Source organism: Dendropsophus ebraccatus, chromosome 8, assembly GCF_027789765.1.
Source record: "Dendropsophus ebraccatus isolate aDenEbr1 chromosome 8, aDenEbr1.pat, whole genome shotgun sequence".
Classification (NCBI taxonomy): domain Eukaryota; kingdom Metazoa; phylum Chordata; class Amphibia; order Anura; family Hylidae; genus Dendropsophus; species Dendropsophus ebraccatus.
The window spans coordinates 73247616-73265277 of NC_091461.1; the positions used below are offsets into that span (position 1 = coordinate 73247616).

A 17662-nucleotide genomic window follows, 5' to 3' on the forward strand; every position below is an offset into this window, starting at 1 on the left:
CTCTGCATCGCTATTGCACGTAGCGATGCGCGGTTGGCTCCTGATGATTTTAGGTCCAAACCTAAACCAGCTATCATCTGATTGTTCCATAGGCTGATTGTTGCCTCTATTACATGGAGCAATAAATGGCCCAATTCAGCCAATTATAGCTCCGTGTACAAGGGCCCTTACTGTAGAATGACCTTTATAAAAGGTTACTGAGCACACATGCAGGAGCCATTCATCTGAATGGGACTGGTCCTGTCTGTCCCTATGGTTCATTGGGCTGTAACTATTAAAATAGCCCAGACAAGATGGCAGCCCCCATCAAAATTTTCAAAGAATTAAATAAAATAAAAAAAAAATAAACAGATAATAAAACTATTGTTAAAAAAAATCTCCGGTCAATAAAATCTGGGATAAATTTTATCTTTTTTTTTTTTCTTTGATTTTTCTTAACACCTCATGGAAAAGGTTATTCAGGAATAGAATAAAGACAGCTACTTTCATACAAAAACAGCATCACACCTGTCCACGGGTTGTGTGTGGTATTACAGCTCAACTCCATTCACTTCAATAGAAGTGCAAAACCAAACACAGAGTGGAAGAAAGCAGCCATGTTTTGGTAAACCTTGGTTAAGCCCTGTAAGCGTATGTGCACACATGCCGTATCCACTGCGGACGTAATCAATATAAATAGCTGAAATCCTCAGGATCAATCTTGAAGCAGGAGCCATTTTCTGTCCATGGGTCTTTGCTGGCATTGCTGGAGGGATAAGAGATTTGCTGTGTCCTCTCGTCACAATATTATTGTGGGGTTTTAGCAATTAATAAATTGTGGTGTATACTTTGCTTTGATTTTTTGAGAATTCCATTAAACCTGCAATAAGGTGATAGCTGACAAGAGTTTGGATGCCTGCTGTATACCCCCCACTTCCTAAGTGGTGCACGCTCTGTGGGCTGTGAGCAGTAATGGACTGGTAAGCTGAGAAGCCTTCCTTAGGGCCCTATTCCACCGGACGATTATCGTTTGCATAATCGTTAACGATCTCAAACGACCGCTATTGCGAAAGACCTGAAAACGTTCACTCATTTCCATGGAACGATAATCGTTACTTATGATCGTAATTGCGATAGTTTTTTCTTCGATATTTATTCTCTATTGCATTCGTATCTATTGCGAACGACCGAACGACGTCTTATTCAATGCGAACGATTTGCGAACGAGCAACGATAAAAATAGGTCCAGGTCTTATAAAGAGATCAACGATTTCTCGTTCGGTCGTTAATCGTTGATAATCAACTGCATTTCAACCAAACGATTATCGTTTAGATTCTAACAATTTAACGATAATCTGAACGATAGTCGTCCGGTGGAATAGGGCCCTTAGCCTATTTGTCTAGGATTGTAGCTGCCCTACCATAAATGAAGAGAGGGATGGAGAGCTAAAGGCCCCCATGACTAGTGGAAAGAATCTTGGTAGTCTGACATTTTAGGTACCTTTTTATTAGTTTAGTCATGGTCTGCTTGCTGATAGATGGGCTCAATGTGTAAGATTATCTGCTTGCATTCCTCAGACTCCTAAACTTCCTGCACTCCTTATACTGCTTTATAATGTTGCTTTATTGGATGTGTTTGTCACACCGTAAAGGTGGATCTACGTGTGCCAGTTTTTGGATTTTTTGCTACATTTTGCAGCAAATCCCTTCAAGACCGATAAGCAGAAATATACAATATTTGCCCTTTTGTAAATGGAAAAAATGGTCAATGCAACACAATAAAACAATCTTCCATATGTTATCTGTAGTCACAGTACAGCATGTAAGTATAAATCCTGTATGGGAGAGCCATTGCCAGGTATCATCACCTGACTGGGAGGAAACCTACCCCCTCCAGCTGTGCACTGTGCCCATGGAAATGTCTATCTGCTCCTCAGCAGTCATCTGTCACTGGTGTAAAAGAACTTTCTATTCTTATTGCATCTGCCACAAAACTGATGTGCCCAGGCTTAAAGGGGTTCTCCAGTCCCTATTTGTTAGGAGTAAACTGACCGTGTCCCCCTGCTGGCATCCTCAGCAGTCAGCTGTAACAGCCCTATTACACGGCGCGATATTGAGAAGGAAGTGAGTGTTGACCTGTCAGGACAGCACTTACTTCCTCCTCGTTTCCTGCTCGCTGTCTGTGCGATCTTAAGTTTGTCCAGGTGGCTCACTGAAGAAAGCGGCGGTCTGCGACGCACAGCAAGATCGTCTATCGTTGTCTGGGGTTGCACTGTGCATTTTGTTGCCTTTTAACAGGAGCTGGTACACCTAATGATAAGGGCCCTAATGGTGCTTTTTACACAGAGATTCATCTGACGGATCTTTAAAGCCAAAGCCGAGAACAGACTATAAACAGAGAACAAGTAATAAAGCAAAGACTGGGATCTATTCTCTTTTAAAATCCATTCCTGGCTTTGACTTCAAATCTTTGGCAGATAATCTGTCAGATAATCTTTCTGTGTAAATGCACCATAAATCTTGGAGACATTCGGTAGTACTTTGGCTTTCCTGCAGTGCCACCACAGTGGAAATTGAGCATTACATTGTGCCTATTCAAAGCAATGAGTTCTGTGTCAACGAAAAGAACAGGTTCTACTGAGCAAGAAGAAGCTCGGTGTAACCTCTCTGCACTCTGGTTCCTGGACAGAGGGCTCATGTCAGCATTACTTTTTACTCTATATTATAATTATTATAGTGGTAGCTTGTAAACGGAGTATGAATAAGAACTAGATAATAGACAGATTTTGTTTAATAAATATCCTTACAGATGAGAGAGACAAAGGTTATATGATATGTAGATACTGTGTGACCTTCTGTTATAGTTTCTCATGTAACTACTCTGGGCACTGCTGTGTGATAGGAACCAATATGCTAAGTTCAGACACTGACAGTGGGATAAGTCTGCTGTTATAACTACTGTAGAATAGTGGTTGTCACCCTCTGGCCGTCCATCTGTTGGGAATGCAGCTCCTTGTGGGCAGTGACTGGAACTGCTGGGAGTTTGCAACAGCTGCAGAAACACAGGTTGGTGGTGATCATTGGTGCAGAGTCGAGCTGGACAAATATGGCCAAAAATATATATTTCTATCCACTCATGTACCTATCTCAAAATGTCCCTGCTGGGCCCCCTCTTTGTGGGCAAGGGGAGTATAGCTGCCAGTTCTACATGTACTGTGGCAGTACAGTGTATGTGTACACACCACCAGGGCTGGCTCAGTGCACGTGGGGCCCCGATAGGCCGGAGCTACACGGTGGTTGGTGGGTAATTAGTGGGGCCCCGATAGGCCGAGCTACACGGTGGTTGGTGGGTAATTAGTGGGGCCCCTATAGGCTGGGCTACAGAAAGATCGGTGGATCATTAGTGCGGCCCCCATAAGCTGGGCTACACAGCGATTGCCAGACACACTACCAGGAACCGTGTTGCACTGCTTGGTCGTGTAACTACATAATTCTTACAAGTGATGTACTTGCATGCAACTGCAACTCATGTGATTCCACTGTAACAAAAACCCTTTTTAAGGTATGTCATTGTTAATAGCCATTGTACCCCAGCCTAAATGTAATAAGTGTCTACCTCAGAGACCTTTTTTACACAGTGTGTGGCTGATCACGATTTGTAGGTTTGTTCTTGTTTGCTGGCCCTTAATACACCAACAGGTTATCGGGAACAAATGCTCCTTTAAATGCTCATTTGCTAAATAATTACCCAGTGTAAAGGGACATTTAAAACAATCCTTTAAGTGGTCTAATAACTAGCAATCACTGGATCATCTGTGCACCCATCACTGTAAATTGTGTAGGTGTGTGTGGCATGTATAGATATTGTCTATCTGGCGTTATCTGGATAGAGGTATGGATGTAGGGAGTGGAGCATGGCCTGTATACATTCACAAGCAATCTGTGGAGGGGCACTATGCAAATGAGAATTACAATGCTAATATTGAAGAAAATTTTATTTTGTGTCTGCAGTATAGATGAACATCTTAGAATTGTTTCTTGAAGATTATGAATAGCTGTAATTAGTGTAGATTATCATATAATGGGGATTTACTGACAGTCTCCTGTAGAACTCCATCTACAGTATATGTATAGTGAGTAACTGTTTTCAGGCTGCAATAATACCCCTATACTTTATTATGGTAAGATGGGTGACTTCTTGTCCAGGCTGATCCGTCTGCTGCACTATTCTTTTAAAGAGCTCAAATTTCTTCCTAAATGTGGTTGTGGGAAGAGGAGGGGAGGGCGGCCGGATCAAGTTACACGTTCTGCGTTCCAGAGTTTGCAGCTATACTTGAAGACTGGAGCCGTGCTGACTAGGAGAGAATATGCAATCTCTGCATTCAGTACACCCTACCCCCACCCTGGACAGAGGAATCTGGGAAGGAACCTCCAGGCTTACCAGAGCTTTCTGTTCTCCTCATACACACGAATTAGTACTTTTCAGTACACCACTTCTCACCCAGCTTTTACCACTACTTGCTGCTGCAGCTTCTGTGAAAATTTTAGCTGTTTTATAGATTGACATTTCTTTTGTTATGTTTACAATATGAGCTTCGGGCTGACCACATCCATTTCGATGGCACAGTGCGGTGTTCCCAATGGGCACTGCTGTCCACACGAAACACTGTATAGGGGGCCTGGCATAATGCCCAATATTCCCAAGTTTGGGCATCAGAGGTCAGAACTCTACCATCATAGATTGGAGATATATCCTAGCTATATGTATAGCCCTTTCATTAGCACATTAGAATGCATTAAATTAAATCAGGCAAAAGCAGGTTTTATGGCAGTGCCATTTATTCTCTTAACCATAGTTTAATTCCTGAATTATCCGCTCCGTTCCTTTACATTGATTATAGCACTCTGCTTCTCCAAATGATACAACATATTGTGTGAACCAGAAGTCTGTGTGATCTTCTAAGATGCTCAATTTGAGTCTTGTAACCAAAAGTGAGATTATAAAGAAGTTATTATATTTAAATGTTAATCAAAAATATATAAAATTGAGAGTAAAACACTTCTTTTACATTACCTTTTAAAAGAATTCTGAAAAATGAGCATCACCACATCTTTAAAAGTCCCCATAGTGGGGAGGTAGGAGTTGTCTCTTAAGTGCTAAGGGGGTAATCAGCTAGGATCTGAGTAATATACAGCTTACATTCATTCTGCATACTGCTACTTCTTGAGTCTACCATATCTTTGCACTGTAAAGCTATGTTCATGCGCTGTATAAACACTGGCCATTTCGCGTGAACGTCCATAATTTAATGCTACCTACGGCCGGAATTAATGATCATGTTCATTAATTCCTGATGTAGGTATTGTTAAACGCAGAATAGCTGTTTTATACCTTGTGTGAACATAGCCTAAAAGTGCATGGTGCCAAAGGGTTAAAGTGAGATTGGGGGTTGTAGATGTATTAGGGATTGCACACTTGGGGTGCCCACGTGCCGATGGGGGCCCGATAACTGTAAATGAGCGCCGACCTGCTACATCGGCGCTCGTTTACTGGGCTTATTACACGGCCCGATAATCATTTAAAGGGGTTGGCCACTTTATATTAAAATAGGTCAGTGTACAGTATTAGTCAGTGTACTCACTGTATATACTGACAGCAGCTCCCTGTGTACCTCATAGAGCTAATATCAGACTCCCCTCCTCCAGGCTGGGCTGCCTTGCTCTGTGGTGTTTTGGTCCATAAGATTGCTGACATGGAGAAGCATGTGACCAGGCCCCGCCCCCAGTGTCCACCACTGAGCCTGTATATGTCTACGGAGGAAATGGGACAGGGCATGGTCACATGCTCCTCCATGTCGTCAGTTTTATGGACTGAAACAAAACAGAGCAGAGCACCACAGCCTAGTAAAGGGGAGTCTGATTTTAGCTCTATGAGGTACACAGGGAGCTGCTGTTATTATATCCAGTGAGCACACTTACTAATACTTTGTACAGACCTAGTTTACTATAAAGTTGCCAACCCCTTTAACAAGGACTGCATGGACATTGTTACCGATGTCCTTGCAACCCTTGCTTAAACTCAATACATTACCTATCTATCCTGCAGGGCTCCTCTTGCGCTCTGCTTCTCCCAGGGTCCAGCACCTTACACCTTTAGAGCGGCTGTCTCAGCTGACAGGCCGCTCAGCCAATTACTGGCTGCGGCGGTCCCAGCCAGTGATTGGCTGAGTGGTCTGTCAGCTGAGACGGGCCGCTCTAAAGGTGTATGGTGCAGGATCAGGGAGAAGCAGAGCGCAAGAGGAGCCCTGCAGGATAGATAGGTAATGTATACAGTGTGGAAATCGTCAGCCGCCGGCCGTGCTTCACTATTACACGTAGCGATGCGCGGTCGGCACCCAACAATTATATGATCCTTGTCATCGGCTGATCATTGTGTTTATTACATGGACAGATAATCGGACGGATAGGGCCGATTATCGTTCCGTGTAATATGGCCCTAAGAAAGCACATTGTAGAGCAAGCTTTTTCACTCCTGAGGCCTTGTGCACACAACCATAACCTTTTATATGCAATTACTGATAAAATTGCTTACCTATTGTATTGGCTACAGACAGCTTTCCGTCTGTGCTTTAGAAATAAGGTAAGGCGTTTTTGATGTCAGCTATATATGACCTTGTTGAAAGTCTTTTGCATGGTAGTTGTCCACCCCTGCCTTGATAGCTAAGAATGCATAACATTTTTCTACTAGTAGCCTTGCGTTCTGTACATTTGTATTCTATACAACCTCAGAAGCTGACGTTACAAAACAAGCAGGCTTTTATTGCAGGTGTTGTAGCAGAATCCTGGTTTCAATCATCAGTAGAGGAGAGGGTGAGGTTTGTGTCTGTCATCACTTATGGCTTGGGATCCTGGAAGGTTTGGCAGTGCTAGAAGACACACCTTTCCAACCCTGGGTATTATATAGTCTGTTCCTTAATATACAGTCCTAAATAAATGCCTGTCTTTGATTTCTATTGAATGTACAAAAAGTTAAGAGTTGTGCAGGTTAATTCTGCCATGGGTTCAGGTAATATAACTGATGAGGATCTGCTGCTATCCAACCCATTTGTTCTATGACTTGTGACTTGTGACATGATATTTATCCCTTTCTATCCCCGTTCATTGTGTATTGGAGAATAGGTTCAGTTTTCCTCAAAAGGAACAAATAAGATGGTGTCTCAACAGATATAGAATGCAGAGTCATTTGTAGGCTTTGTGTGTTTTTTTTTTTTTTTTTTTTTGGTCCCATTAAATCCCTGCCAGTTGTGCAGTCCATATGCGGTTATAGTAAGACACTCATAGTCCTTGCAGAGATCAAGCTGGGTCAGGGAGCACAAGCTGTGCTTCTCAGCTCTTCTCTATTTTCTAGGGCTTCTTAAATGTTTTCTATTAGAGCCTCAGCCAGCAGTACAAAGTGATGCCTGGCCCTCACCAGACTCGAGAGGATGCCAGGCCTCACTGTGTGCCATGAAAATCCAAGCAAAAATAACTCTTCCTCAGTCTACCATTCATATATTTCCTAAACTCTGTATAACATTACAAAGTAAGTTTACAAAGTATACAAAATTATGTTCTGAAACCAGAAATTGTTGCAGTCAGGAAAGGACTGTGCAGCTTATAGTTAGTTTTGTGAAAACTGCCTCCCTAGTTATCTCACCAACAACTAGGGCGAGCCGCACAAATTGAGAAGCCCTTGCCTTGTGCCACCCATTGAGTACTACTCTGTAAAGGCCATAGTACACCGCCTGGTTTGCAGAAAAAGCAAGTGCCAATCTGCTTGATAGGCGTTCGCTTACAGAGCCCATTATGTGGCTCAAGTATTGTGCGGTAGTGGACAACATGGACATTGTTGGCACCATCCTTGCAGCCCTTGCCTTAAATGTGTTCTAGCTTCTGCCATCTCCCCGCAGCCACCACTGGAACTTCTGAGGCAGTCTGTGAAGTTACAGGCCGCTCAGCCAATCACTGACCGAGACTGGACACCGCTGTGGCCTGTGTCACTGAAGAGCCAGTCTCAGAAGTTCGCGCTGCGGGTAGCCCGCATAAGCTAGAAGAATACCACAGAGTGTGGACAGGTATATAGAAAGTTTTTCTTTTACTTTTTTTTTTTTTTTTTTTAATTCCTACGCATTGCTATTACACGTAGCATTGCACGGTTGGTGGTCGATTTTTCAGCGTGTTGAAAGACCACGATCAGCTGATTTTTTTTGTCTTTATTACACAGAGATAATTTGCCTGATTGGGCAGAAAAATGTTCCATGTAAAAGGCCGGTGACAAAGTCAAAACTTATTTTAGTAAAGCAGACAAAACCATGATCATTGTCAGTAGATGGGTTGTTAAGAGTAGATGTTATGTCTGCAAGCAGCTTTAGTAATTCCTATTTTGCATGTAATATAGACAAACCACACTACTTGTCTATTGACGGTTCCTGTACAATTGCGGTTACTTGGGAGCAGTTCTATGGGAACCATACCTAAACTTTCACACCACTTCTGGAAGTTGTGATCAGCCAGCCTGCTCATTGAAGGGACAGAAACTCTCACCTGAGCATTGTGTTCATTCTTTTCTGCCTGGCTCCCCTTGGAAAGATTTCAGTTGAGCTTCGCTCTCTTCTCTTTAACAATCTAGTGGCGCCTCAGCTGAGTTTTTGACAGTGACACCATGTGGTTTTGTGATGCACAAATCATAAAGGGAAAGAAGAAAAAAAAAGCTGTGTGAACATGCCCTTAAAGGGTTTATCAAGCACTATAAAAACATGGCCACTGTCTTCCAGAGACAGCACCACTCTTGTCTCCAGCTCGGGCACGGTTTTGCTGCTCAGTTCCACTGAAGTAAATGGAGCTTAATTGCAAACTGCACCTGAACTGGAGACAAGAGTCTTGTTGTCTCTGAAAGAAAGTGGCCATGTTTTTGTAGCACTGGATAACCCCTTTAAGCTCCATTCACTTCAGTGGAACTAAGTTCAAAAACTCCTCCCAACCTGGAGACAAGAGTGGTGCTGTGTCTGGAAGACAGAGGCCATGTTTTTGTAGCGCTTGTTAAAGGGGTTATCTGGCGCTACAAAAACATGGCCACTTTCTTCCAGAGACAGCACGGCTCTTGTCTCCAGTTCAGGTGTGGTTTGCAATTAAGCTCCATTCACTTCAATCGAACTAAATTGCAAAACCCCACCCAAGCTGGTGACAAGAGAGGGGCTATCCCTGGAGCAAAGTGGATGTGTTTTTGTAGCACTGGATAACCCCTTTTAATGAGTTATTCAAGGATTAGAAGAACCCAGTTGCTTCCTTCCAGAAGTGGCTAGTTTCTTGTCCTCAGTTTGGGTGTGGGTTTTGCTCGGAGGATCGCTGATTGTCCGGGCAGCCCATAGGATACAGCAGCGTCTGCTGCCGATGCTCCTATTCAATGGAGCGACCGCAGCAGATCGATGCTGTATCAGTCGCTTGTTTTTCAACATGTTGAAAAACAAGCGATTGCAACGATCATCGGCCGAATACGAACGACATTCGTTCCGTGGAATAGGGCCTTCAGATCGTTTATTGTGCTTGCACTTGCATTGCACTCCAACCAACTCACCTGGTGGAGTTGTGCAAAGGATAGGCACAACTCTACTGTAGGCAGATATAACAACCCAGATAACGTATCGCAGCTTCTCCAAGGGTTATCGCCACCAGCGGTGGGTAGAGGCATACAGGAAAGTGAACCATAAGGGAACAGCAGGACCGTGAAGACCCAATGGGAGGAAGAGCGCAGATGGACGTTCCAGGGAAGGGGTACCGTTAGTCTAACAATAGTTAGACTAACTGTACCCCTTCCCTGGAACGTCCATCTGCGCTCTTCCTCCCATTGGGTCTTCACGGTCCTGCTGTTCCCTTGTGGTTCACTTTCCTGTATTCTAGAAATGGCGCCATCTTTGCCCTAGTTTTGTGTGTGGAATTGCATACATGTTGCTATACCACACACGACCTGAGCACGTGTAGTGTTGTTTGCAGAAGAATGCAGCTATATTTTTCTAATTCCGTACAGCACCTTTTAAAAATGGCAAATGTGGAAGTTGGAAGAATAAAATGACAACAGTGTATGGTCTCTATTGAGTACATTCTCCCAATTTTTTTTTTGTTTAACCTTCTCTCTCTCTCTCTCTCTCTCTCTCTCTCTCTCTCTCTCTCGTAGTGCTGCTGATATTTGATATACTCTGCAGGGTTACGGTTCCCTGGTGTCTGCCTCAGAATAAAAAATTGCATGTTACAAATAACTTATTCTAGTGGGCTGGGAAATAGGAGGCTGGTAACCTTGGAAGGAGGTCACCCAGATCATGGAATTCTTTAGTACTGCCACGAGTAGATAAGATTACCCACTGGGTGGTACAGCTGGGATTGTTGCAAGTGTGTGTGGATGTGTGTTTGTATGTATGTATATGTATATATAAATATATATAATATATATATATATATATATATATATATATATATATATATATATATAATATATTTTTATACTTAAATTGACTTTTTACTTTATGCTTCCGATGTTAGATTATAGGTCCCTTTTACGTTGTGCTTGTTTACAATGTCTTCAGAAGGCACAATTAATTGCCAGGCCACACCAACAATCATTATCTTTCATGCAGCCGTTTAAATATATTGCAATCACTCCCACGTCCGCTGTTTACTCATAGCGGTATGCGGCCGATAGCACAACAAGTGGGTGTTTTTTCTGGTGCTCGACTGATTATCGGCCGAAGGAGCATTTCTAGCAATACTCCTTGCCAATAATCGCCCAATGTAAAAGGAGCTTTACTCACAAAGCAAGTGAAATTACCTTGGAGCTATAGCTGTGTCTGCTGTAGGCAAGGCTTTATGCTGTCATAATGTATTTGTACTCTCTTCTAGGTCTGCAAAAATATGCGTCAGTCTTGCATCGCTTTGGAGTTAATGAACTGGAAATACGGGTAAAATTGCGGCTTATCAGAAGAACTTGGTAAGTTAAATGGGAGTATATTTTAACAGTACTGTGCCACATCTTAGCTCAGTATGTAGAGTAGGATTCCTACATTTAAGATTGTTCTTGAGGATGGTCCCCGAAACTGAAGCTGCAAAAGGGTGTAAAGAAGACTTGACCACAACATTTTAGAACACCAGTTGTAACAGGGCTCCAGATGGCGACCAAAATGGTCGCCAATGCGACTGATATTTTGCAAATGGCGCCCAGATTTATTAATCTGGGCGCCATTTGCGACTGGCCCCGGCGGCGCGCTGTCTCTTTAAGATGCGCGGCTGATGCGCGGCTGCCGGGGGTGTCCCGTCCTATCCCCGGCAGCGCGGCGCATCAGTGAGCTGCCTGGGGCCCTGACTTCCGGCACAGGAAGCGCGCGTCAGAGACGCTTCCTGTGTCAGAAGTCACAGCCCCGGCGTACAGAGAGCTCACTGACGCGCCGCGCTGCCGGGGATAGGACGGGACACCCCCGGCAGCCGCGCATCAGCCGGGGACAGCGTCCGAAGAAGAAGAGGATCGCCGGGGGAGCGGGTTGTCAGGTGAGTTTGTGTGTTTGTTTTTTTTAAATATTGCTTAGCATAGAGGAAAGGGGGGGGCATATATAATGGGGGGAGAAGAGAAGGGGGGCATCTATAATGGGGGGGGAGAAGAGGGGGCATCTATAATGGGGGTAGAGGGGGTCATCTATAAGGGGAGGGGGCCATCTATAAGTGTAGGGCAAACTGGCTGCAGACACTGGGAGATATATGCACAATTATTATTATCAGGGCCCCTCAGGTGTCTGTATTGTAGGGGGTCACTTGCATTAGTCACTAGGTGAGAGATATATCTATCTATATACACATCTTGTGGGGGGTCACTATGGCTGCAGCCATAAGTCTAGCTCAGTATGTATAGACTGTTGCAAGCTTTTAAAGGGAACCTGTCACCCCCAGTGACAGGGTGACAGGCTCCCAACCCCCCGTTAGAACCCCCTATACTCACCTCATCGCGCCGGGTCCCGCTTCTGGAGATGGTCGGGTGATGAAGATCTCAGCCGCTGCAGCCCGGCGCGCACACTGAGAGATGAGTCCAACACTCATAGAGAATGACGGAGCGCTGGACTCTCCCGTCATTCTCTATGAGCGTTGGAGTCATCTCTCAGCGCACGCCGGGCTGCAGCGGCTGAGATCTCCGTCACCCGACCATCTTCAGAAGCGGGACCCGGCGCGATGAGGTGAGTATAGGGGGGTTGGGAGCCTGTCACCCCGGCACGGGGGTCGACAGGTTCCCTTTAAGTTCAAGTTCAGAAGAGTAAGCCTCATTAAAAGGCTAGCCAAGTGAAGCTGAAGTACTGACTCAGACTGTATATGGTTGTCAAGTTGCAAGTTTCCATGTTGAACATTTTCAAACTAAGAAAAGAAAGGATCTAAAGGAGGAGGAGGCTGCCGTGGCCTCTGCACACAGTAAGTCCCATGTAACATAACATTAATTTTACATGGTTTAAAATGTTGGCGACCAAATATTATATTTGGCGCCTAAATTTTTCATGTTAGGAGCCAATGGCTCCTAGGTAAATTTTGTCTGAATCTGTCTTCGCCCAGGATGCCTTTATTATCTATGCAGTGATGCCACTAGCTTGTTAGGTGGTCAGGAGAGGTGAAAGTATTACAATGAAGCTGACTGATATCTTTTAGAGCCGGTTGCTTTCAGTACATCCATGACTAGACATGTTTAAATGACAGCACTTTTGAAGGTGAAATCAAATATTTTGCTAAGTTGACACCCCAGTATAGGCAATAAGCATGTCTGAGCGTCAAAGCCCCCTCTGATCAAAACAACAGTAACCATAAACCATGGTTTTTAGCTATTGTACATTTTGTAAAAGCGACTTCCAGTCAGTAAACATAGATCTGTACAGTGGATGATAACCTACTGGTATTTATTTTCCATTTCCTCATATGCTGCTTGGCTGCATTTTAGCTTGACTCCATTAGGTCAGAGCTGTGATCTGTGACTTTGGTCCTTTTTATACGAGTTGATGATTGGCAGGCAGAAGAGCCCTCAATGCCAGTAATCGAACCATGTGAAAGTGCCAGCAAATGGCTGATGAACGAGAAGCCTCTTGTTCGTGTGCTGATCACAATTTTTTGTGCCAGCATTAAAATAATCAGTAGTCGTCAGCACATCTTTCTGTGTAAATTTAAAGAAGAAGCCCCTAACAAACATTTTACAGGGGGCAGGGGAGAAAATAACTATCAAGTATTGCTTACCTCTCCATGCCTGCGATGCTACACCTGTCCAGTACCAGGACCCCTGGCGGCAGGCATTTTTCCCTCGAGTTGTGATGACCTCATGACTTGGCAGGAATAATGCCTGTCCCGCTGATGAACAGCCCCTCAGCCAATCAGACTGCAGAGGCTTACTGGGCTGAGCGGCCAGTCCATCAGCCGGGTCGTGACATCCGCTCTGCTGAATATCCCGGAGCCCAGCGGTGGACAAGGAGTGGCGATAGTCACTGGAGAGGCACAGGGAAAGGTGAGTTAGTATTGTTTATGTTCTCCCCATGCCCTGCCATCTGGGAAAAAATTATTGTGGCCGGACTTCTCCTTTGATGATTACTGCTTTGTTCAACTATTAACTTTACACAGGAAGGTGTGTGAGGAACTACCTGGTCGCACTATTGATGGAGCCTTATAGGCTCTGCAAATGAGCACCGATCTTGCACATCCTGCACGTTGGCCTGCGTAAAAAGGTTTCTTGGCTACAGAGGTTATACAAGGAAGTCTGCGACTATCCCTCCCCCCGATCTCTATGTCCCGAGACTGACTGCTGTGTATAACACAGTCCTCTGGCAGGATCACCAGGAAGTGCATGGAGAAGGGATTTCTATTACAGCAAGGACAGAATGATTATAGGAAACAAACCAAGGGTACTATTTCACGGGCCGAGGAGGGCCCGATCAACGATGTAATCGAGCGCCGATCTGCTAGATCGCCGCTCGTTTACTGGGCCTATTCCACGGCCCGATCGTTTAGCGAGGGCTGCAGGGACATCGTTACCGATGTCCTTGCAGCATAAATTACCTGTCAGGTCTTCTGCTCCACTCCGTCCTCCTCCCCGGGTCCGGCGCGCTCTAGCTTCAGAATGGCCTGTCAGCTGACAGGCCACTCAGCCAATCACAGGCTGCGGGGGTCCCGGCCTGTGATTGGCTGAGCGCTCCGTCAGCTGACAGGCCATTCTGAAGCCAGAGCACACGGGACCCCGGGAGGAAGACGGAGCGGAGCAGAAGACCTGACAGGTAATGTATGCTGCTGCTTCTCAAATCGTCGGTCGCCCGCCGTGCACCGCTATTCAGCCGTAGCGATGCACGGTGGGGGACCGAAGATTTTAGGTCTGGCCCTAAATGAACGATCAGCCGATGACACGATCATCGGCTGATCGTTCTCTCTATTTCACAGAGCGATAATCGGCCAAATCGGGCTGAATGGGGCCGATTCGGCCGATTATGGTTACTGTAGAATAGGGCCCTAAGTCTACCCACCGGTGAGAGAGGATTGTCTGGAAACTGCAGCACGTAAACTGGGGGGGAATAAGCCCTGGTAAGTAGCAGCCTGGGGGTTGCTATAATATGTTTTCTGCCAAAGTGTGCTATGGGTATTATTGTGCATGGTTTCAATAAGGAGGTGAAAATGATTGTTAGGCTGCATTCACATGTCCCGTAAAATTGTCCGTGGTTGCAGATCCGCACTAGGTGATCCGTGTCGCGATCTTCCTTTGGATCGCGGCACCGATCATGTGAATAAGGCCTTAAGCTGATGTTTTAGCAAAACGATGAAAGTTGACAGGATGTCGCTTATATAAGAGGACCTCTTTTGCTTTTGTGGTCCTTTTACATGGGCCGATTATTGCGCAAATCATCTTTTCTAGGAACCTCTGTGGTCGTATAAATGCTGTTAGCAGGCAACATGCAGCTGATAATGGATATAATTTGGGCCGCACAATTGATTTCTTTGCATGTTATAGGGTATAGGTGTCCTTTTAATGTAGCATTTCAACTTCTTTTATCATACATTTTGAAATGGTGTATACCTCTATCTTATTTATTGGAGAGGTTTTCCTATCTTTAAAAAGTCGTAAAAGTAATATGCATGCTGTATATTTGGTCACTTACTAATGAACTGTAGTTGGAATAAATCTAAGCCAGTCAAGTGGCTTACCTGGTGTTTGTCTCCTCCTTATGTGATGTCTAGTACTCTGAACGCGTGATATTGTAGCCTTTCCCTGAAGTACTGGTTGTCAAACATGTAATTCCAGGGAGTAATTACCGCTCCAACTCGCACCTTGTAATAGAAGGATGTATGCATTGTCTTAGATGGGAGCTCTGGGAACTGTAGTTCTTTTATGTTGGTATTCCCTTGCAATATAGGAACAATTAAGCTGCACAAATAATGAAAAATAACCAGTGGGCTGTGGTCTACTTGTCTGTACTCTGCATTTTTTATGTATGTATTTATTTTATTAAGCCTGCGAGCCCCCTCTTTTATAACAGGAAAATTCATATGTTATGCATAGTCAGTAATATTCATCCAGAAATATTCAGGAAAAAATGGACCTTCTATAATATATAATGTAAGATAATGTTTTAGCAAGTCCGGTACATAATTCTGACATTTAGAAGCCATCCCTTTCCCTGGAAAGGATATTGTACTTTATTTAACACAGTAGTTTTCCCATTTTTGGCCATTATGACTTGTTTGACTTATCGAGGGTATGTTACAGTATTCGTTGGCGTAATTTTTGACACTTAAGCATTGCCTACTGGTAGAAGGGGTCTTTTTCAGGCTGCCCAAGCCACAGGGAGCATAAAATAAGGGCAGGGATATTCCTGATTGTACCTTTTAGTTGGTGTGGACACAACCCAATATAGTTCTCCATTGCTTTTAAGAAATGAAGTCTTTGTGGGTTGTTGTTGTGTGTTTTTTTTTTTTTTTTTTTAAAGGGATTATCCAGGTGTATGAAAAGCTCAGCTACTTTCTTTAAAAAATGGCACCACATTTGTCTCCAGGTTGTATGTGGTATTTCAGCTAAGCTCTATTCACTTCATTGCAACTGAGCTGCAAAACCCTCACCCAAACTCACCCAAAGGACTAGAGTGACACTGTTTCTGGAAGAAAGCGGCCACATTTTATTTAAAGTCTACTTTAGTTTTTCCATGCATTACATTTTTTTGGGGTTTTTCTAACCCACCAATAGCAGAATGACGCACTGTCATCCTTGGTGGGTTTAAATGTTTTTTTGCAGAAATCAATAGTCCAGGCGATTTTAAGAAACTTTGTAATTGGGTTTATTATCAGAAAAATGCATTTTTATCATGAAAAAGCTGTTTGAAGCTCTCCCCCCTGTCTTCATTGTTCTCCTATGGAGAGAGCTAAACAAAAGACCAAAACAGGACAACAAAGAGTTAATCTACAAATATCTCACCTGTTATCTTCTTGGACAGTCATCAGTGACCTGTCTGGGCTCGGATTACAGCTGTCACCCAGCTCCGTGCCTGTAATCCTCTGTTATCTGCTTTCTGCTGCCGGCTAACTCCCTCCTTCCTCCTCCCCCCTCCCCTCTCCCTAGAACAGACAGGGTACGTCTCCTGCAACAAGTCACAATTTTCAGATTTTTTGGAGTGGATGAAAAAGAGGAAGGAGGGGGGGACCTGGGAAAAGGCTTTTTACATGCAGATAATGGCAGATTTGGCTAATAAACCCAATTACAAAGTTTCTTAAAATCGCCTGGACTATTGATTTCTGCAAAAAAATAAAAAATACGACAGTGACTCTTTAACCCTTAGACGACCCTGGACGTAGGGTTACGTCATGGAAGTCTGTCCCCAGACGACCCATGACGTAACCTTACGTCCTGGATGTTTTTCCCGCTATGAAGCGCGCTCCGCTCCGGTGGCAGGTGGGGGACGGCTGCAATCAGCAGCCGGGACCTCTCCGGTAATGACACGCTGCAGCGATCGCGCTGCCGCGTGTCATTAACCCCTTAAACGCCGTGATCACGGCGCGACCGCGGCGTTTAAGTGTAAGTGACAGGGGGAGTCCCCTGTCACTTACCGATCGGGACCCCCGCAGTGTGACTGCGGGGGTCCCGATCTTTGAAACGGACTGCCGGAGGTCTCTCACCTGCCTCCGTGCGGTCCGATCGGCGATCTGCTACACTGAGCCTGCACAGGCAGGCTCAATGAGCAGATCGCCGATAACACTGATCAATGCTATGCCTATGGCATAGCATTCATCAGTGTAGAAATCTAAGTATTGTATGTACAAGTCCCCCAAAGGGACTTCAAAAGTGTAAAAAAAAAAAAAGTTCAAAACACTAACACACTACCCCAAAACCCCTCCCCCAATAAAAGTCTAAATCACCCCCCTTTCCCATTATATAAATAAAACATATAAAAATGAATAAATAGATAAACATATAATATACCGTAGCGTGCGGAATTGTCCGATCTATTAAAATATAACAAGCGTCATTGTGACCGGTAAACGGCGTACACGAAAAGAGGGGAAAAAGTGCGCAGATTACCGATTTTATGTTACATTATATATTAAAAAAAATCAATAAAAAGTGATCAAAACGTCCGATCTTCACAAATATGGTATTAATAAAAAC

The 17662-nt window shown here is 44.3% G+C and overlaps 1 protein-coding gene across 3 annotated transcripts in view; it reads left to right on the forward strand.

Annotated features, from left to right (window-relative positions):
- Nucleotides 1-17662, forward strand: part of BMPR1A (bone morphogenetic protein receptor type 1A) — a 70349-nt gene that overhangs the window by 18340 nt on the left and 34347 nt on the right. For 2 of the 3 annotated variants that reach the window (XM_069980657.1, XM_069980659.1), the window contains exon 2: nt 10909-10996. The exons of the other annotated variant lie outside the window; for it this stretch is intronic. The gene's annotated coding sequence lies outside the window, so the exon portion shown is untranslated. The remainder of the gene's footprint in view (nt 1-10908; nt 10997-17662) is intronic. 3 annotated transcript variants of the gene reach the window in all.